Source organism: Patagioenas fasciata, chromosome 3 (genome assembly GCF_037038585.1).
Source record: "Patagioenas fasciata isolate bPatFas1 chromosome 3, bPatFas1.hap1, whole genome shotgun sequence".
Taxonomy (NCBI): Eukaryota; Metazoa; Chordata; class Aves; order Columbiformes; family Columbidae; genus Patagioenas; species Patagioenas fasciata.
In genome coordinates, this window is record NC_092522.1 from 53,389,989 (window position 1) to 53,411,931 (window position 21,943).

The following is a 21,943-nucleotide window of genomic DNA, read 5'->3' on the forward strand; positions in this document are numbered from 1 at the left end:
TCGAACACATACCAATACTTATGAATGAACCAGCTGAATTAATTTTCAGATGAGTGAAGGGCTCGAGTCTGCTTACCTCCTACCTGCTGCAGACAGCACTGCCTCCAAATAGGAATGCAGTCCTATGGGCTCCTAGGACTTTTTTTTGCACTGTGGACACTTGAGACCATTAGATGCAACTTAGTTTGAAAGCTCCTGGTCTGCCTAGCTTACTTGACATCCTTTGAGGTGTCCATTCTGGGGGGAAGTTTCTCTCTCAAAGGTTTGTTACAGCCCAGCTTGAGGCAGCAGAGGCATCTCCTTGTCAGCATGTCCGTGACAGCTCAAAAAGGTTTGGGGTAATTCTTGCTCATACCACTGCACTAGCGGTGTAATCTAGTGTTATTCTCAGAAAAAAAAGGAGAGAGGCACTTGGCTTTCTCCCTATCAAGCAACCTGGGAGAGACTGAGAACCTGTGTATTGGGAGTGGAACTTACACAGCAGGCCAGATGGTATCCTAAGTCCTCGTTCTTGGGCTGAACTCCAGCACAAGCAAGAACACAAGGCATGAGTGCAAAAGGCATGGGTAGGATATTTTAAGATGGGGACAGCTTGAGCTTTCATCATCTGCTCCTTACAGTGTGTGTGCACTTTCACCAAGCCATCACTGGCTATCACAGGCAGATGCCAGTCTGGAGTGAGGAGCCAGCATCCCCATTCTGGTATCCCTTCAGCTGGAAATCCTAACTGCTAATCTAGAAACCTAAACCATCAGGTAGCACCATACCTCCAACACCAGCTCTCAACCTCACTAAAGGAAATGTGTTCTTCACTTTGGAATTACTTCTAGGAGAATGCTGGCTTTTTAGTTAATGTTCTCTAAAAAGATTTTACCAACTCTAAATCAAAATGCATACTTTCAAAGTCAAGACATTTACATTAGCATTATTTTTCTGAATGAGAAACATTAAAAAACTATTTTCATTTCTAATTTTGAATTGGATAAGGATTATTTTTCAGAAATTTCACCAGTTCCTCAGGGTTTGATATTCATTCTTATTTTGATTAAGCATTCCTTATGCTTTGTTCAGGTTTTGAATCTTTATGAAAACCCCTTTAATCCAGGGTCCCAAATACAGGCTATATTATTTGAAAGATGTCTATCCGTATGACCATCTTTCTATATGACTGTAAGTGTCTGTGTGTCTATGAGGAACTATGTCTGGAACCAGTGGCCTCAGAACCAATAGGAAGACACCATTACATTCAGAAATATACAGAAAATTTTCTCTGAAGTCACAGTGAGGGGGAGATGCAATCTGTTTTATAGTACACTTGCAAAAATATTTATGCCACAGTATAAATATAATAAAAGCTTAGTATAAAAATAACATTTTGTGAAAAGCCCAATGAATTAAACAAAGCTCATTTTTGACTAACAGTTAGTAGTAAAATAAGATGTGCATTCTGAATGCTGGAAAAGGAAATTAAGCACATTTGGAAAATCCAACAGCAAGAAACAAGCCACTATGGTTTTTCCAACAAGCTTCTCTGAGTCTCTGAGGTCTGGTGATTTTACTGAAATTCATATATTAGAAGATGGTCTTATGAAGGAATACAAATTAGGATTTTACGAAAAAAAGGAGCAGCCCAATAAATCTCAGGGGGAGCAGGAGGGCTGACTCTCTGGTGTGATGTCCCAGATCAGTGACAGTGGCAGTTTGTGGAGACTGATGGAACATGTCTGATGTGCCAGAGAGGAAAATCAGGCCTGCTAGTGACAGAGGAGAAGCAGAGGAAGAAAAGGAAGAAAGTAATGCCATTACTGAGACCGGAAATAGGCTGGAGAGAATGTCAACAAGAAGCCTGTTCACTGACTGTCTCCATCAGAAGAATTCGCTCTATCCCCTACCAGTCCTTCAGCAGACACAAAGGTGGGGCCTGATGAGATGCAACCAGCAAAGCAGCCCAGCTGTTACTGGCATGCCAGGACTGAGCTACCTATCCAGTCAGCACTACAGCGTGGATGTCATGGTGGCAATGATAAAAAGAATATCTGTAGGGAATAAGGAAACAGCTACAATTTTATTAAAACATAGACAAAGAAATAAATAATTGCATGGTTTACAAAGTAATCTAATTCTTCAGTACTGATTACAACTTATTTGCAAAGCAGACTGCCAGGCACCTGGAGGTTATTTGCATCATATAGATACCACCAGACCAGAGAGGATCTTGTTACAGGAAGCCAAATACACTATAGCAAGGTTTATTGGTTTGCCTGTGTTTCAGCTGTTCTTCACTCAGAACATCATAATTTAAAATTATCAAAACACTAAAATACAGGCCCTCTTTCCAAGTGTGCCTGAGCTTGTGCTTACCTTGACACAGAGTTACCTCTGAAGAGTTACCAAGACTCCCAAAGGACTTGACAAACATTCAAAATTACAGTCATGTATCTGAAGGATATGGGGACCACTCCTCTTCCCTGGAGAACATTTCACATCTTCAAAGCAGTAGATGTCAAGGACTGAAATTTTAAAGACACTGAGATTTCAAGTCTATCAATTTTCACAGAAGTTAGTTGTCAAAATGCCTGTAAATGCACACTGTGAAGGTTTTCTTCAGGGAAATCTTCCACAGGTGCTGAAATGGAGATGCTTCCAAGGCCTGGCAGCATTTATGCAGTGACCATAACAATGTGTGGCCTGGTTTCTTTACTGAATATGTGTATCATTGATGCTGAGTATAACCTGAGTATCAACATTCAGGGAAGCATTGTACTATGCAGATGCCCTATAGGGTGCCATGGCAGATGACTGAGAAATATAGACAGACCTTTAGACAAAAGACTCAGTGGAGCATAATACCACAAGGCCATCTTCCTCATGGTGAGCTGGTTTAGATGAACACTTACAGTTTATGAAGTTTGATCAACAATGAAAAGTCTTCCTGAGTCCCGTGAAAAACAATTTTACTTTATATACTATAGTTCTGTCTTTTCCCAAAAGAGAAATGTTTGCCCTATATACTTCTGAGAAGTGCTCAGAGTTCCTGCTTATGCACAGTGTTGAAAAAAACGTACAGATCTGCAGGTTGGTTATTGTTATGCCTCTGTGATTGCAGAAGCTGAATGGAAGCAGGAACTCTACTGATGATGTTTATTTATTACAAGGATGTGACCAACAGAACAAAACTCCCTCTTTATTTGCCACATTGAAAAGATTCAAGGCATGCAAAACTCTGTCAGAAGAGTAGTTTCTACAGGATCTAATTCTGATGGGGGTGTTGCTGTCAATCTCCTTACAAGCACATTATAGTTGGTGCAAATACCTCAACTTGCGTCAAGGGAGAATTCTAGTCAGTCAGTAGATGTGAAAGAGCTGACCTCTGGAGAAGATGAGGATGTTACAAGGAAAGGCACTGATGAAGCTCTCACTGAATCAGTGGACTCAGGATCTCATGATTCATGTAGGTGGAGCCTAGGAACATTGTGAAAAAGAGAAACTGTCTAACTACAGATATTTAAGATGTCTTTTTGCAGTGTTATTCTGATCTACATGCAGTAAATGTGAGATGTGCTCCACAGACTATATGCTCTCGATCTTCTCAACTGTGAAGACAGGCTTACTATCAGCTCTCGGGTTGAAACGCATCTTGTATAAAAGGAATGTGAGGGGAAGGATTGCAATTCAGTGGAGAATCCTCTTTTTACACTGATTGAAGCCAAGGACAGTAGTTGTGCTCCTGCTGCTAGTACACACTCTGGAATACACAAGACTGATTCCAAGAGAAGCACTATTCCACGGGTAAGGAGGAAATTGGCATCTGTGACCATAACATGCATATTGTTTTAAGATGGTTATGAGAATATATGCATGTTTTTCTTTACCAGAATGAAAATCAGTGACTCAAGTACTACTATGCTTATCGACCTTCTGGGCTGACAGCTACTCATGTATTTCCATAATCTCCCTAGAGGAATGTACTAGTTAAGGTAGCGAATGCTTTTTACTTTTTCTTCCCGAATGAGTATCGGGTCTTCTGCAGATGACCTCCGGGACATCTTTGAATGAGTAGTACAGATAACTCTGGATCTCCCCCAGAGGTCCTGACTTGCCAAGGCTGAGCTGACCACCTGGCTATGTGTCAGATGCAATAATTAGTCTACCTGCAGTCCTGTTGAACAATTTAAGGCACCTTGGAAGGCAACCTTGGAATTTTCTTTCTTCTTGACACAATAATGCAGTGTAATGGTAGAGGAAAGTTTATAATGCAGAATCTTTCTGAGCTTTCAGCAAACAACAAAACATCATATAAATAAAAATGTCAGGCAAGTTGAAATGAAATTCTAGCATTATCACAAAGATCGCTCAGCATCAGTGATCTGTCTATAAGCAGAAGACTGTTTCTAGGGCTTGGATATGGTCCTGCAAGATGCTGTGCACATCTTCCAAGATGCTAGACTCCTTCTGTGCATGTTGAAGAATCTCAGCACCCTGCATAATGACATCCATATGTAGTAAACACTAATGTAGTCAGCAACAGTAGAGCTTACAAGAACAAATGTTTCAAAAGGTAACAAAGAGTGACTATGAATCAGAAATCATTGTTGTCACTGGTTTCTCAAAATGAGCTCCAGATAGAATTGCTATTGTAAAAAAATATAAAAACTGTTTTCATTTTTGAGACAGGCATGTTTGCTGTGCTATTTACATAAGGCAATTCCTAACCTAAGGGCGGAGAGGGAAGAAGAAGGAGTCTCAGGGGACAGAATCCAGAAACTGATTAAAGAAACTGTGATCATATTTAGAAGACTTTCAAGAATTGCACAAGACCTTCAATTGAGCACTCACCTTTGCAATTTATTAAATGTTACAAAATGCTTATCTTTTGATGAAGGAAGAGGGAGACTTAGTGACACAATTTATTTCTAAATTAATGGCAAATAAAACCTTTCTACTTCTGTATAATGAATTTGATTACAGAGCTCTAGCTCTTTACTCATAAAATTCATTACTATTGAGCAGCCAATGAAGGAAAGGGATTCTAAGGAAGGGTACAATTTTAAATATCATGGCATTGGAAAATTTTAAACATCTCAGACAGTTGCCCAAAATGCTGTTTATACACTGTGTAATGCATATATACTTGTTTTACTGACTATTTAACGTCACCATAATCAGCAATAAAACATTAAAATTATGGCTCCAGAGACGGAGGGAAAAAATGGTTTTCCATCATTTTTATCACCTCGATTTACATACCTACATAAATATTTGAAGATTCTGTACAGAAAACATAGAAGTGGAACTGCTAAAGCAAAAATTGTAGTGCTGTAGGTATGTCTACAACCATCTCACCTGTCAACCTGGTATTAAGATCTGACCCATTCATCCACATTAGAAATACAAGTACAGATAATGAGACTTTTCCACAGTAAGACCCAAAGTAAATTTCCTTTAAGATGTAATTTGAATTTAATGGTTTGTCCATGAAATAAACAAAGCGTCATTAAAAAAAAAAAAGTTTAATGATGCACAATGAATCAAGAAAATGTATGATGTGCCAAAGAACTCTTTAATCTTAACAGGATCCTGTCTATATTTACTGCGACATGTCAGAAAAGCTGAACTCATCATGCTACTTTTTCAGTAACGTAGTGATGCAGAATTTTAACTGGAACAATCAGTTTTGATTGCTGTTCCCCACTGCTTCATACTGGAGGGGAAAATGTGTTTTGGTGGTGAAAATTACTTTGCAATCTTTTCTTCTGCTTTGCAGAGTGATCCGTGTTTCTTGTCTTCTTGCATGCTGAAAAGGAGTTCATCCTGCTTTTATTGGTTTGGGTGTAAATCCATATTTCCCCAGAGCAATTAAAGAAAAAGACAATTTTGTCTGACTTCGGTACAATAAATATCTTTCTCTCCAAATGCCAGTGTTAGGTATTCATACTAGCTTGACTTAATACCAGACTTCGATGTGATCCTTAAAGTAAAATGAAACTGGTTTCTTCTTTCACCTCTGGACTATGCCACAACAATTTTCACAGCGCAATATTTTTTTTTGTACTATGGAGGTGCATAATTCAAACCTACTCAGATTTCTGACTTTGCTGTAAATTAATCTTGCCCATGCATGTCTGACGCTTGAACTGAGCTGCATCTTACACTTCTTCGGTAGCCTGCATGACATGAAAATGCTACTCATACTGTGCACTGCTGCTTCTTATCTAGATTATGATGATATAAAGAAGACCAAAGGAAAAGGTAAAATGCCAAAAAGACACTCTGTGGTGTTTTCATAGCTTGTTCCTATCCTCCTACAGCTCAAAAATCCATCTACAATAGCTCTGAGCTGTCATGGGCTGTGAGGATGGGTGACACAAAAATCTATTTGTCTTGGCTGAAATGGCAGTTTAAAACTCTAGCCCTTTTATAATACGAGTGCTCTTATGGATATAATGGATCTGATTTTCTTCTCGGTTACCGGAGTATAAATCAGGATTATCTCCTTGAAAGTGCAGCAGCTTAAAGCAGAATCAACCCCGATTCCATTTGGGTTGCTCAAGTGAAAAAGTTTTTTTCAGCAGTTACATTTCCAAGCGTTAGATACTGTGGGTCAGACAGAAAGCAGAAACAAGCTCTTACAGGACTCTTACTGTCAGGATCCATAGGAACTTTACCAATATACACTTTTGAGAGTCAAAACAGTGCCAGCGTGGTCAGGCCAGGAAACCGATTTCAGTGTTTGTCTGCTCTGAAGAAAAACACTGGCCTCCATCGCTCTACTAGCCCAAAGCAACAGAGCACTTCAGGAAAGATTGTACCAGTGCAGGAAAGTCCTTCATGAGCACATAAATGCTGAGATAACTTGTAAACTTCCCCAGCAGAGGCTGCAGCAAGGATGTGGTCAGACAAAGGGGAGAGATACATGTGCTTGTGCCTCAGGGAGTCCCAGGAGCCCCCAAATCTCCCCCAACACAGCCAGGCTGCCATAAGCACTCTTGCTTTGTGTTTCACCAGCAAAGATGAAAGGTATTTTTTAAGATGCTTTAGCTTATGCTGGGGGAACCAGCATAAGCAGACAAGGACTGGGGAAATTAAAGGGTTACTTAAAATTACCTTTGCACATATGTAACATCTGAATCCTGCTGAGCATTTCTTTGAACTAATCTGGGACCTGTTCTACAGTGTTCCTAGAAAAGAGTTGCTCCAAGGACAGTATTTCCAGGAATTAAAGTGTAGCCCATTTAGATACAAGGTATCTACCATAAGCAGGAGGAAATACATCACTCAAACAGAAAACCAAAAAATTTGTTGTTGAGCTGTGGGAAAAGAGATGTCAGTACTAACTGACATTGGTATTTTTCTTCTCTTTAAAGCTTCTCAAGAAAGTTTCCCTTTTGGTGAACCTTTTTAGAGGAAAAGCTGGTTTGCTACTGCAGAGGGAATTAAAATTGCTATTTATTTGTGCTCCCTTTTTATATAAATACAAATAACTATGAATGATGAGTCAAATGTCAGCCGTGACACTTGGAGCTATGGCTCTGCATTAATCTCCAGCTTGGGAATTTTTTTCATGCTTTCTTCAAATTTGTTTCATGTGAAGGGTTAGCCCCCTCAGCTGCTCAAGTAGGAGATCAGTTACTCAGCTTCAACTTCTCTGCTGTAATCCCTCTATTTAAAGGTGAGATAATCAGCTTTTGTTTGGTTGACTTGGATCTAAGACAATCTCTGGACTAAAGACAAAGAAGAGTCTACATGGAGAGAATGCAGAGTCTCTGCCTGCCTGTAGAGAAAGGAGGGGGGCTTTTATGCTCTTTCCAGCACTGAAAATTCTCATGCCCTGCAAACCCCAGTGGTATAACTTAAAGCACTACCCAGAGACAAATGTTCCTGTTAGTAAGTGAATATCATTTGGACAGCAGGCTCAGGAACGTGCCAGAATATTTGGCATGGGTGATCATCCCAAAAGAAAAAAAGAATAAACACTTTGTTCATTAAGTGATGGCACACCAGGTTCCTGCTTGGGAAGCTACCTTTCAACTCCTGTTGACTGGTACTTTTCTTTCAGGACTGTGTGTGTGTTTTGGAGGAGAAGCAAAACTTTTCCTTTCTCTCTCTCTCTCTTTCTTTCTTTCTTTCTTTCTTTCTTTCTTTCTTTCTTTCTCTCTTTCTCTCTTTCTCTCTTTCTCTCTTTCTTTCTCTCTTTCTCTCTTTCTTCCTTTCTTCCTTTCTTCCTTTCTTCTTTCTTTCTTCTTTCTTTCTTTTCTCTCTTTCTTTCTTTTCTCTCTTTCTTTCTTTTCTCTCTTTCTCTCTCTTTCTCCCTTCCTCTCTTTCTCCCTTCCTCTCTTTCTCTTTCTCTTTCTCTTTCTCTTTCTCTTTCTCTTTCTCTTTCTCTTTCTCTTTCTCTTTCTCTTTCTCTTTCTCTTTCTCTTTCTCTTTCTCTTTCTTTTTCTCTTTCTCTTTCTTTCTTTCTCTTTCTCTCTCTCTTTCTTTCTCTCTCTTTCTCTCTTTCTCTCTCTCTCTTTCTTTCTCTCTTTCTCTCTCTCTTTCTCCCTTTCTCTCTTTCTCTCTCTCTCTTTCTCTCTTTCTCTCTCTCTCTTTCTCTCTTTCATTCTATATCAGAATTGCAGCAAGGCAGCAATTCCCATTTTAAGACTAGGTTAGGAAAAGGGGCCTTAAAGAAGAAAGCATCTGTGCAGTATATTCCTCTAGGAAACTGCAGGTGTCAATGATCAGGGAACAAATACCTTTTTTTCATGCCCCTGGAGTAGGGTTTCTGGTTCTGGTTGTGTCTGGTAGAAGTTACCATACAATAAACATCTTGGCTCTTTACAGCATAAAATATGATGCTTTGTAGCTCTCTAACCCTGTAGTTGTGAGTGGCTAAGAGAAAAGTCATTTGGAATTGACAAAGTGTAGCTAACGACTTGTGTTAATGAAGTCCTGGAACAAGGTAACACAGGCCAGACCTGATCCTGCCTCCAAGGCCCTACAGGCTCACCTGGAAGTGTGTAGGATCAGGAGAGACCTCAATTGCCTCTCCAGAAAATCACTGTGGTAGATGAAGAATCCAGTGTTTCCCATCCTGACACAGGGAGCTGCTGGTGGTCAGACATGTGGGAGCATGGAGCTGGCAGGGAGGTACACAGGAAGGGATGCATCCAAAGAGGTGGCCAGAGGGATGTGACACTCACCTCCCCCCCATTGCAATCTTATGGTTTCACTATTACAGATTCAAACTTGGCAAATGCCAAAGTTAAAGTTCCCATAGCAACAGTTATCTTTACCTCAATTCATGCCCTGTATACTTATCATACACATTTAGCATCAAAGAGGAATATATTACATGACACATTTAACAAAGAAAAAAAAAAAGAAAATACTCCAGCTGTGGAATGCAGCCAAGTTAGAGATTGCTTGAGAAACCTTGATTTTTTCACTGCTTGACCTTTTCAATATTAACTGTAAAACTTTATGGTTACATTAACAGAGATTTGTACTTATTATCTGTTCACCTCAACCCACAGATGGTAAGGGCATTGTCCAAGCAGAAGAAATGTCCTGTTCCCTAGACACAATCTATTTCTACTAAGTCAATGTTTACTCTTATTTTCCATTGCTGGGCTAAGCTTCATTTGTAGTCTTGTTGGGACAGGAATTAACAAATACATTAAGAGAAGATGACTGGTGAAAAATTCAGTGATGTGATGTCAGTTCAGGTAGCTGTCTGCTTTAGACAGTTTTGTAGTTCCCTAATCTCTCAGAAATATAAGATAATTGGATGAAATTACATGAAATTTTTTTTGTATTTTAGTTTTGATGCAGATATATGGAGGGGTTGCCCTTTCATCATACTCAGCCCAAAATTTCAGCTCTTCCAGAATCGTGCTGTCAACAGTGACTGACAATAGCTGCCTGGAGAAGAGTATAGGAACAAGGCAAAGATACTGAGAGTCTTCCCAGAAGTTTCTCTCAGCCTCAAGCAAGTTGTGGCTCGGGAACATCATGATACAGATTTTTTTTTTTTTTTTCCTATTCTGAACTCATCAACTGATTAATTTATTTTATGCAAAATGCATCAGAAACAATAATGGGTTGAATTTAGCCCTGAAATAAGTGATTATCATTCCACTCACTTCAACTGAAGTACTTCAGGGACAAAATTGTGCTACTTGACCTAATTGTCTTCTGGTATCCTTGCAAATGCAAGCAATTTCACTGAATCTGTGCAAAATAAGTAAAAGAAGAGTCCTGATGGATGTTCCATGCTTTCTGTCTCCAGGTACTTGTGGCCTTGTTGACAGCTGCTCACCATCACTATAAACCACTGTCAGATCAGATTGGCAATGCATTGCACTTTAATTCCACATTTCAGATGGTGTAACCTGTCATAGTACTGTTTGTGTCAATTGATGTGAACTGATTTGCTTTAACCAGAGCTTTGAGCTATTTGATGGGAGTGTCTGTTATTACACAAAGCATAAGGCAGTGCCAAACTGCACAACTGGATGATCAGTAATTTCATCAATTTCATTAATTCACCATTATGGTAAACTTGGGAAAGTAGATTTTTATAGCTATTAAGAGTTTTGTGCAGTGGTTTCTTGGGAGCTTCACTGATTTCACTTCTGCAAATCATTGTTTCCCCATACAAGGGTTTTCTCAGTCAGATTACCCAACGCAGGTATGAAGTACCTGCCATATACTCTACACTCTGTCCCCACCCCAAGATGCGCAATGTGTATGAGGGTGTAAGAGTGTATATGTATGCAGCCTATACCAAAACATACAGAGGTTTATTTACCTGTTCTTTACTCATGGCTCCCCTGAAAGTGAGATACAGGCATTTCTTACACAAGAGACTTGCTCTTAGGCTGTTAGGTATCCACTTGGAAGTAAAAGGTACCTAATTGTGCTAACTACCATGCCCCAAAACAGCTGTTAGGCAAGCAAAAGACTTAGAAATATAACCCTAAGTATCATCAATACACAGTGTGAACAGATTCTTAGCGCAGAGTTATGATCATTGTATGCAACAGTTATATTGCAGTTTATTTGGAAGATATGTTTTGAAACATCTCATTTAATGGTACCACAACTTCTCTAAAGGAGAAATGTTACAGTTATTTAATATCAAAGAAAGAACATAGATGCGCACCTGCTGATACAAAGGTTGTCTTTGTCTTAAGGTTCTCATGGCCTGAGGTTTGGGAATGTCTGAAAAGCTTCACTCTTTAATTAAAATGGAGAAAACAATTTCTACTTGTGATCAGGTATGATTAACATTTGACATTCAGTTATCCCAATCTACCTACAGTAGAAAGTTACCTAGATTTCTTGGATTGCCACATTTAACATAAAGAGAGCTTTGAATCATACAAGAGGATAATAAAACTGTTTAGTGTGGCAATTCATGAAAATCTGAGGTTTCAATGATAAAAACTTTCTCCTTTTTGAAGTATCATAATTCAGACATCTTGGCCCACAGACTGGCAGATTGCTTCTTTTCTCTCATCTTCAGACAACAAATGTCTTTGCTGGTAGTGGGTCAATATTAACATTTAATTTGCTTGACATACACACAAGGAATATCTGCCGGTTCTACCAAGTCGGAGGCATACGTGACATATTCTCTGCCTCCTGCCATTCTTGCAGCTTCCAACATAAGAAAGAAAGAGTTTCTAACTTTCTCTGCAATCTCGCTTGCCAATCCACAATATCTCAACAACACAACACTGGCGGTGATCTCCTGGTCACAAAGGCCTGTGCACTGAGCTGTGCACTCTGGACTCAAATTAAATTGTTTTCTTGATCAAAGAAAACAGTTGAAAGCTACAGAATTGGAGTATAGCCCAGCTCCATCCCCATTTCTCTATCAAGTCTAATTCAGAACAGCATGGGTCCCAGCAGGGGCCATGTGGGATTCAATCGGGCCCCACTCCTCCACCGTGTAAGGATGGCAGCTTATCCCTAATCATTGTTTCGTTTCTTCTAGCCATGTATTAAACCATGTGGGGGGACGTCCTTTTTATTCCATGGCCATTTCATTTCTTTAAGACCCTTTGGTGATGTGAATCACTTTTTGAAAACTCAAGTCCACTGCATATCAGGCAGTATGCCCTTAACCTGATTCTCATTAACTCCCTCAAAGGGTGCTAATGGATTTGTGAGGCATGTTTTCTCTCTACAAAATGATGTGTTTACCAATTCTATTTTCTATGATCTGTACCAATTTGTCTGGTACAGAAATCAATTTTACTGGTCAGTAGTTTTTCAGCTTTGCTCTTTAAACTTTTTTTTTTTTTCAATACCATCACATTTGCCACTTTCTATTGCTCTGCTTTCAAGGGTGATTTTAAAAATCAGTAGTTTAGCAGTCTCATATTTTAGCTTCTTTAGAATGCTTGGTTGAATGCTACCTGGTCCTTAACATTGGCTACCGTTCGTTTTATCTAATTGCTCTAAAAACCTCTTCTGTCGACAGTTCGATTTGAGACTGTTCTTCAGGCTTGTCCCTATAAAGAATGGTCGAGGTATGGAAACCTCTGTGACCTCTTCTGAAGAGAACACTGATGCAAATCATTCATTTAGCTTTCTCGCCACAGCCCTAGCTTCCTGGAGTATCTTATTTGCACCTTAATTATCTCTCAGCCCATTGAATTTTGAACAGGCTTCCTGTTTCTGAGAAAGTTCTTATTAGTCACTTTCATGCTTGTAGGAAGATGCTCTTCAAAATCTTTTTTTGGTTTGCCTCATTAGAGTTCTACATTCAACCGGATGAGTTTAACTTGTCTTTTATTTTCCTCATTTGTACGGGATTTCCACATTACAACGGATGAGCATTTTATTTCTAATAGCCTTCTCTACTCTGTTGTTTAAACATGCTGTCTTGTTTCAAAATCTTTTTAGGACTTTTTAAAAAAATATGTGTGATAACACTGACTCTCAGATTCTAATAAAACATACTCCTCCAAAGCATTTAATTCTCTTGCCCAGTCCTTTTAACTATTTCCTTTCATATAGACTCCCAGTTTTATACCTAAAAAATTATCATCATTCACTTTTTTCATGTTTTCAGTCTGGTTCAGGTGATGTAAGTATTTACAGTTTAACCCAGCACCTGTGCACTGCTTCAGTTTTGGGGGTTGTTTTGTTTTTTGTTTTTTAGGTTTTGATTGGTTGGTTGGTTGGTTTTTTGGTTGGTTGGTTGTTTTTCTTTTTTTAAGGGGTTTCAGATTACTTGCTCCAAGAACCAGCTTTTTGTTGACTCTAGGATTTGTACCTCAGACTCCAGAGACCTTACTTCTACTGGAGGTGAACCAAGATTTGAAATTTGCTGTGTACTGTCCTTGGAAGTAAAATTGCTTTCTAGTGTCTTTGACAACCCAGCTGCCAAAAAAGGGGGTTAAAAATATTGTATGTCACTGTAAATCAGAAGTCAGTTATCAATCTAAAAACTTGAAAATGAGCTGAATCATTTTTTTCACCTTATCTTCTACTGGTAGTAAAATAAAAAGAATTAATAATAAATAATTGAGTTTTGAAGAATGAGCTATTTGTATGCCTTCCCTTCCATCCTCATAGAAAGCTGACACCAGCCAAGTGTAGCACTTGAGTTCACAGCATGTCATGCATTGGACATTTGGCTGTATCTATTCAATTCCTAAAGTTTAACTGTCTGTATCATGAAAATCTCACACAGTATACAAGCAGTTTCATTTCAGACAATTGAACTGTCTTCACAAAGAAGGCTACTCAAATCTGCAGAGCCATGGTGTCAGTAGATAAGCCACAGAGGGAACAAGCATGGACAGCCAGGAAGCTCCTGTGTTCTCCAAAGCACTGGCGAGGCTGCAGTTTCTGTGCTTGCTTGTGCTTCTGCCTCTATTTTTTGCTTTCTGTTGACAGAGAACTTCTTTCACCAGAGGTCTCCGCTACACAAACTTTGCAGATCTTGCCTGACCACTTTAAAAGGGAGGGTTGGTGCATCCCTGTTTCTGCAGGCCAGTTCACAGAGTCGTGATTTCAGCAGGAACAGATGTATTTGAACTAGTACTGAGCAAACCAGCTTGGGCACCAGCAGCAGCACACTGTGGCACTGGGAGTTCAGGATAAATTGGATAGATCTGCCTAGAAATGATGAGCACATGCAGAGGCAGCTGTTGTGCACTAAGGACCATACTGCTGAACATCCTTCTAGTGGTACCCAGGATAACCCCACCAGAGATGCCCCTGCCCTTGCTGCAGTGACACCTCCGATTACACCACAGGTGTTTTTTTATGATGGATACATCAGTGTGCTGAGGCTGTTTTGCGCTGCTCTGGGGACATGAAGCAAAAGTAAACAAACATTTACCAGTCAACTAAAATGGGTGGTAATAGCCACTAATTATGTAAGTCAAAATAAGTGGTGTTTGAATGACTGACCTTCAATTTCTATAACTCAGAGAGCATCCATTTGCTACAGCATTCAGACATCCGTTGCTGTCACATTGCTTAACTTGCTTTATTATACAGACATTTCTCTTTTTGTCTGCCAAAGGTTGGAGTCAAGAATTTCACAACAAAGTTTATTATCCTATACTCTGAATTTTAACCCTGTGATGAAAGCCTGATGAGTGTGTGCTTCTGAGGAGTTTCTGATTTCAGATTTTCCCAGATGTCTGGTGTCTGAGAGAAGATACGTTATTAAACAAGAACAAATATTACCACCAGAGTAACATAAAATACTTCATTGAAATAAAAGCATCTAAAAGCTGTTTCATGGAACTTGTGGAAATAATTTATTTAAGGAACTGTGACTGTCGACAACTAAAAGTGTGCAGCTATTTTGCAGAATTTCCTGCTGAGTAACAATTTATATCAACAAACTAATTATATTTCAGAGTTGTTAACAAGCTTAGCTATTAATTTATGTGTTCATTTAAGAACTCCTAAATAGGAAGGTGTTTCTGAACAAATACTAATCTCACTTTTGGGGGTAAATTGTCACTCAATCATATTTAGTGTAAAAATATCATGAAAACTCCCACATTGTTTATGGAATTTAAACCCAGATACTAAATTGATGATACCTAAGGCGTTAACAGACAGGAGTGTTTTTGCATCTGTGTCACCTACATCAGTATAAAAAATCTAGACGCTATTGATACCTATTCATTATCATATTAACTGTTTTCAGATCTGTTCTGCATGTCATTAATTTTGAGCTATATTGACCAGAGCGTGAAAGGCATAAAGGAATTAACAAAATTAATCCACACCTGAGTTCCATATGACTTTGTTTAGTGGAGCGTTTCTTTTCGAGCTGACTGCTGTTGACTAAATGCCTCCACTGATCCCGAATGAAGTTACTAGCTAGATTCACATTTCTTGGAAACTGAGAGGAAAATTGTTTTTAAGATGAAAGCATAGGCTGAGACTTGGGTATCTGGCTTCAGCTCTCAGATGTCTTCTAGACTCTCCAGAGGCTTTATCAAACCAGGTCATGTATCCACACTTTACTGTCCTGCACTATCTCTGCTTTGGTTTTGGCTTGGGTTTTCAGACCATGTTTTGCAGACTCATGAACATTCACAGATGGCTACTTGTTAAGGTGTGGCAAACGATGGCTAAAGGAAAGCAAGCTTACTCTTGGCAGAGTGTTGTTAGTAAAAGTGGGGATATTTTTAAAGGGATACAAGTAGTGAAAGCTTGAAAGTCTACACTTTTAACTGCCAGTTCTACCAGGGGAGCTGTCTTTGAGTAAGTGGAGGTGCAGCTCTTTGCGGAGTGGAGCCTTTGGGCAGGAGTGCAATGCCATTGGTATAGGCATAACACTGACATGGGCTGTTTCATCCCATGCGAACTTTAGTAGAGTTCCCCCATGGTGACATCCCTTGTCATGCTCTATTTCTGTCCATGCATTATGGACAGTTACTCAAGGAGTAGCACGGTTTGTTTTCTAGCTTTCCTAGTTTCAGGTTTTCATAGTAAACACAGTCAATCTTCTGTCAAGGCCAGGAGCCCAGTGAAGACCATAAAATATAAATGATAGAGGGATATCAAAAATCTGCAGTTTGAACTGCTTTGCTGATTTCTGTGGCTCACACACACTTCCACACCTCAAGAGCATAAGCACCTTAAAGGTGGGAGAACACATCTTCAGGGGAAAAAAGGATATGTCTTGTTTTAGCTCTGTGAATACAAATTTCATCCTCATGCACATAAACAGTAGAAAATACTTTATGTTGAGAGCTAGTTTAACAACTGGAAGAATGCTCCTTCAAAGACTGAGCCATTAAAAGGAGATACATGGCCTGAAAACTTACACAATTTAGAGAAAATATCTTTCCATCTAATGAACAGCTGGTTGAATGCAGAGAAACATAGTCATTTTTCCTGGAGATGGATTTATAACTACTAATATTTTCATGCTACTCGTATCTTCAAGCAAATGTGATATGTTTTATGATGTACCATGGGTTTATATACATATTTCATTCTTGTTATTCCTTGAAAATAAAAAGAAAAAAGAATAAAAAAACAGCAAATATGGAGAAAAAAATGTGGAGTGCTATAATAATGGATTTACCTGAAATCCTAGTAATAATGTGTCAGAAGCTTTACCCAAAAACAAAACAAAAGAAAACAAAACAAAACAAAAAAGAACAAAACAAAACAAAAAACAAACAAACAAACAAACAAAAAAAAGCCAAACACATTTAAATGTAAACATCTACTCAACAAAGACACTGACTGAATGTCATAAACTGTCTGAAAGTAGAACACTTAATCTGCATACAGTCTTTCGCTGGCATATTTACATCTTTTGGACTAATGCAAAGCTCTCAAATACCATAGAAAATGAAAATATAATGTCCTCAGAATGTAAAATAAAACCCCGGTGTAAGATAAAATATATTTCAATGACTGCAATTAATTGCAAAGTAGAATAAATCACTATACAAATAATATATGTGCTTTAAATATCATTTAAAAAGCCATTAACAAGCCAACAGAAACTGGCAGCTCAACAATTTTATGACACTAAACAGGACAGGAACAGTGTGATTGTGACTTCATTTGAAACAATGACAAACCTTCCATTGACTTTAGCTGGGGAGAACTGAAGTGTCAATAATGTTTCATTTAAAAAAAAAAAATCTATTTTTCTTCTGCAATGCAAAGGAAGTGAAACCTCAGAAGTCTGGATATACCAACATTCTGGCTGATTTAAGTACATTTTATGTACTTACAGAAATTAGCAGAATGATTTGTTATATTTAGGCTTGCAGTGTCCAATAACTCTTGCATTGCAGAGTCTCCTTATGTTCATTTGAAGCTTAATACTTTTTTTTTCCTCTGATCAAGAAAGAGTGTTAAAAACCCTTAGGGTCTTATCAGATGCTTGAGCCTATAAAGCTAACAAACAAGAGGGATAACTCAGGCAAAGCCATTTTGTATTGTTAATTTTTCAGGTCTGGTCTCTACAAAGAGCAAAAAGTAATCTCAAGATGAGGGCAGTTGATATTTCTTATGTTTGTATAACTTTTGTGGTAGTGTAATGATTTTGAAAATATTGGGCCCAACAGAAGTTTGATTTATCCTGAGAGCAACATCCAAATGAAGGAAGAGAAGAGGGTAGCCAGTGTCTAAACTATGGGTGCTTGGCAGGTGGACAGTGGGGCGTTCTGCTCTGCACTTTAGTGGCAGGGTCAGAAAGCCCAAGGCCATCGTGGCCCCTGAGAGGGAAGACCCATCAGATCCATTCCCTCTGGAGGACAGAACCATAGAGAAGTTGAAAAAGCAGATAGGAGAGTGTTTCTGTCCCGAGAAAAAGGCAAGGAGAGGTTGTAGATCTCTGCAAGGCAAGAAGTGCCTCCTCTTGCCCGAGACCCTCTGCCCCTTCACTGTGCACTGACACTCCAGAATGAAGGCAGAGACATCCCATCTTACTGTGCTGTCTCCAGAAACAGAGGCTGGCACACCACAGGTTCACAGGGTTCATCCGGGGAAACATTCCCTTTTGTCATGCCACACTTCGCAGAGAGCCACTCACTGAGATGAAGAAGCCACAGGCTGCTTTTCCTTTCCCTCTCCTGCTCATCACCCCCTGCGAACACACTGTCACTGGCTCCCTTCCAGGTCTTGCACTGTCCCTCAGATTCCCGCTTGATCTCTGTGCAGGGAGAGACAGTAACAAGGGTCTGCCAGGAGACAGCCAGTGAGCAGGAGGGGAGGAGGAGGTGGTATTCTGGAGTTGGAGCGGGGGAAGGGAAGAGGTGCTTCATGAATTATTGTTGCCTCCTGAACTGAGTTTAATTTAGCCCCTAGGACCATAAACTGAGTAACTGCTTAGGCAGTGCTCTCTGCTTGCACATGTCAAACACATGGCCCCTTCCCAACAAGGGCCCTGGGCAGAGGTTTGTGAGACAGTTGGAGTGAGCTAGTGTTGAGGCGCTGCAGTACACCAACAGATGGGCTGGGATGAACATCTTATGTCAGACATTGCTCCCCAGAGGCTATTTCTGGCCTCTTTAGGCCTTTTGTGTTGCTGGAGGGCAATGCAGCTACAACATAATACAGAATTAGGCCTGCTAGATCTGAATGAGGAAGGTGTTTCCTAGCATTTGTGAAGCAAGTGCAAGTCAGCTATTTCCGTACTGGAATGATAATTGTCTTGCAATTTGAGTAATTACCATGTGTGGCAATATACGTGCGCTGTGACGATGTTCTCTAATGCATCCGTTAGTGTGCAGCTATGCCGCACAGAAGCAACGCTTCACCTGTTTCACAAACTTTTTAAAGCTTGTGAATAAAGTTAAGCACATCTTTCAGTTCCTTCCTGAGTTGGGAAGAGATTTGTTACAGACTTAATTCAGCTCCACCAAGGTGCATCTTTATTCCTTGGAGAAAAATAGCAGGGTGGCCTGCTGATTTTATGCATTGCAGTCCCTATACATACAAAGACTTCAATGCACAACCTTTAGTTTTCACTAAAATTATAATAAAATAATGACTGTGTTAAATGACAACAGCAGGAAAAAATAGATCCAGATGCCCAGAGATATCTAGGCACCAAATTCCCATTGAAACTGTCTAGCTAAAATCACTCCTTCACTCTCATAGTTTGTGCTTGGCCTTTGGTTGTGTCAGTGTATCACCATTTCAAGAAATCTCTACCCATTGAAGCTTTTAGTTGATGTTTTCCCTCTGAGGCTGAAAGCAGAGCCCAGAGCTGAACCAGGCGGGTGGGATAACGTGCAGCTGAGGGCACCGTTCCCTCTCCAGCCAGGGACCCACAAGCAGGGGTGTACAAACGCGGATCCGGCAGGATTCTGCTGCTCACAGTTCATTAATGGGCCCAGCAGGCTGGCTGAGCACCACGGCGCTCTGCAGTGGTTATGCAGCTAGTTACAGGCTAGAAGAGAGTTTTTGGCATTTATTGGTGCCCTGTGTCACCTAAATTATCATAAGGTCAGGGAATTCATTGAACCAGAGCAGCACTTAAGCACTGTTAGACTCATTTGTGGCTATTCAGACCAAACAAGTTTTTCAGAGAGAGGCTATTGGCTCCAGGTAAAACATTAATGCACAGAGCACAAAAAGAAAGCTAGGCTGTTCTAATAAGCTGTCTTGTTGCTGTAGCAAGAATGGGCAGGAGATTATTCCAAACAAGCAGCTTGCTGTGCCAGCTAAAGGAGTCTGCGGGACACTAGTAGGAGATAATCAACAAGGAGACACCCATGCTACATTTTTTTCTGCTGGCTTTGCTCTCTTTCCACCTACTGTGGGTATCTTACTGATCTAAGAGCATGAGGATTCAACAGCCACCTTTTTAATGTTCAGTACCTTGAGGGAAACATGATGCTGTGTTGTTCATATCCTCACCTGCCAGCTCCAACACACCCATTGCTGCTTTTACTATCCCGGTAGCAATGGGAAGTCAGAAGGAAAAAAAAAAAAAAAAAGGCAGCAACCTAAGGTCGACCCAAGAAACATAAATCAGCTGCTTCTGGAATCCAATGTTGAAGCCCAGGCTGTTACAGGATCCTCCCTAAGTGGCAAAAGGAGTGACCTGGTCCCTGGGAGATGGCCAGGATTCCCCTTTCTGCCTTGCTGCAAGGGCAGAGGGGTCAAAGAGGAGGAGGAGGGAGAGACTCCAAGGGAACAGGCGGTGGAGGCTGAGATCCCTTTCCTCTGAGTCAAGGGACAGCAGCTGTCAGTGCGAAGGTGGAGATATGTAAATGGCAGGCTGGGTTCTCTCTCTTTGCAGAGCAACAGCAGCTGAGTCAAAACAAGCACAGCCAGAAACATGAACATGAAGCCCTTAAACCACCCCCCCCGCACACTTGCTCACATATATACACACATCATAATTCATGCTACCTCAAAGCAGTGATTACCACAGCTTCCTGGCTGTCTATTTCTGTTTATTTATGGTGCATTACACATTTTATTGCTATTCTCATACAGCGGCTCAGCTGCCACTGTTCTGTATTTGGGTGGGAAAAAAAACACCCCAAACAACAAACTGCAGTAGGTTGTCCCCTGGGAACAAAGGACTAATGAACATTCAGCACCTTCCAGGGAGCAGGAATTTGTAATTATAAATAGTATGATTCCCCCTTCCCATTTCAGTCTAGTTCATGGCTACACACTTGAGTGGGGGGTGGGAGGGAGGGAGGACATGGGGTAGCGGGACAAGGCCCGGAATTGCTGCCAAAATGACCTTTTTGGCATGGCTGTCTTCAGAGGAGCTCTCACATGATCCTCCATCTCTGTGATCATGCCTAGCTCTGGGCTGCTTCGAGGCAGGGGGTGGAAAGGAGAGGGCAAAGGTTTGACACAGGCCTGAGAAGAACCACCAAACTTATGTCTTGTTTGAAGCTGAATTCAAGCTAATGGTAAGAGATCAGCTACTAAAAGCACTGCCTGCTGTGAGGTTGCAGCCTGTTCCCCCTTCTCCCCCTTCCTATAAGGTAAGAACATGAGGACTTGACTTTCCTAATTTATTTAAGGAAATGGCAGTCAGCTCAGACGAAGTTGAGCATACAAGATTTATTTCTCCTTGCTGTCACCCTTACCATCATTCCCCTTGAAGCCTGACTTCTCGTTACCATTACTCTCCTTGCAAAATACACGTCATTTTGTTTATGCCATGGGAAAAATATATAATCTCTTTAAGTGCATCGACAGTATGAACATAAAACAAATAATACTGAACAGGCAGCAAAAACAGAAGCCATTGTGCTGGCAATCCCTGCTGTGAGTGACACACGGACCGCCGCTGTGCACCTCCCGCTGTAGCCTGGTGTGTAGGAGTGACACTTCTAAAAGGCTCTTTTTACTTCCCTTAATAATCCAGCCATCTTTGTGAGTGCACTGCAGGCACCGTGCTATCAGCAGAGCTTCTGCTGTAATAAACTGCTCTTTCATACACCCAGCAATAGTCCCCATGAAACATCCTGCAAGTATATCGAGTCCCGAAGCTCTCCTTGCATAAGGAAGGGGACATGCAGCTAAGCCCTTGGTGCTATGCCAGTCTAACTTGGCCCTGAAATAAATAAATACCATGTTTCACCTATTCTATTCACAGCCTTTTTTCCAGTGGGAACCTCAGCTCAGACCAAAGGGTCTGGCAGTTTCAGAGAGGTCTCTGTACACTGAATAGAAGCAGAAACAACACAAATAACAAACTGCTTTTGATGGGAGCAAGCTTCAGGCACTGTTCCATGGAGTCACATCTCAACCAGACAGTCAAGGGTGAAGGGGTCCATGCCTCATCACAAATTTTTAAGTCACCCAGTCCCTCCTGACACCCTGTTTGCAGAAACTGTTGTAACATGAAAGGGTTAAACCTTGCATCATTTATTTTTTCAGGCTACTAAAGTGACATTTGTGTTCTTAATTCCACAGTTGCTGAACTTCATTAATTTGTATGTATCTATGTAGCTATTTATATACATATATA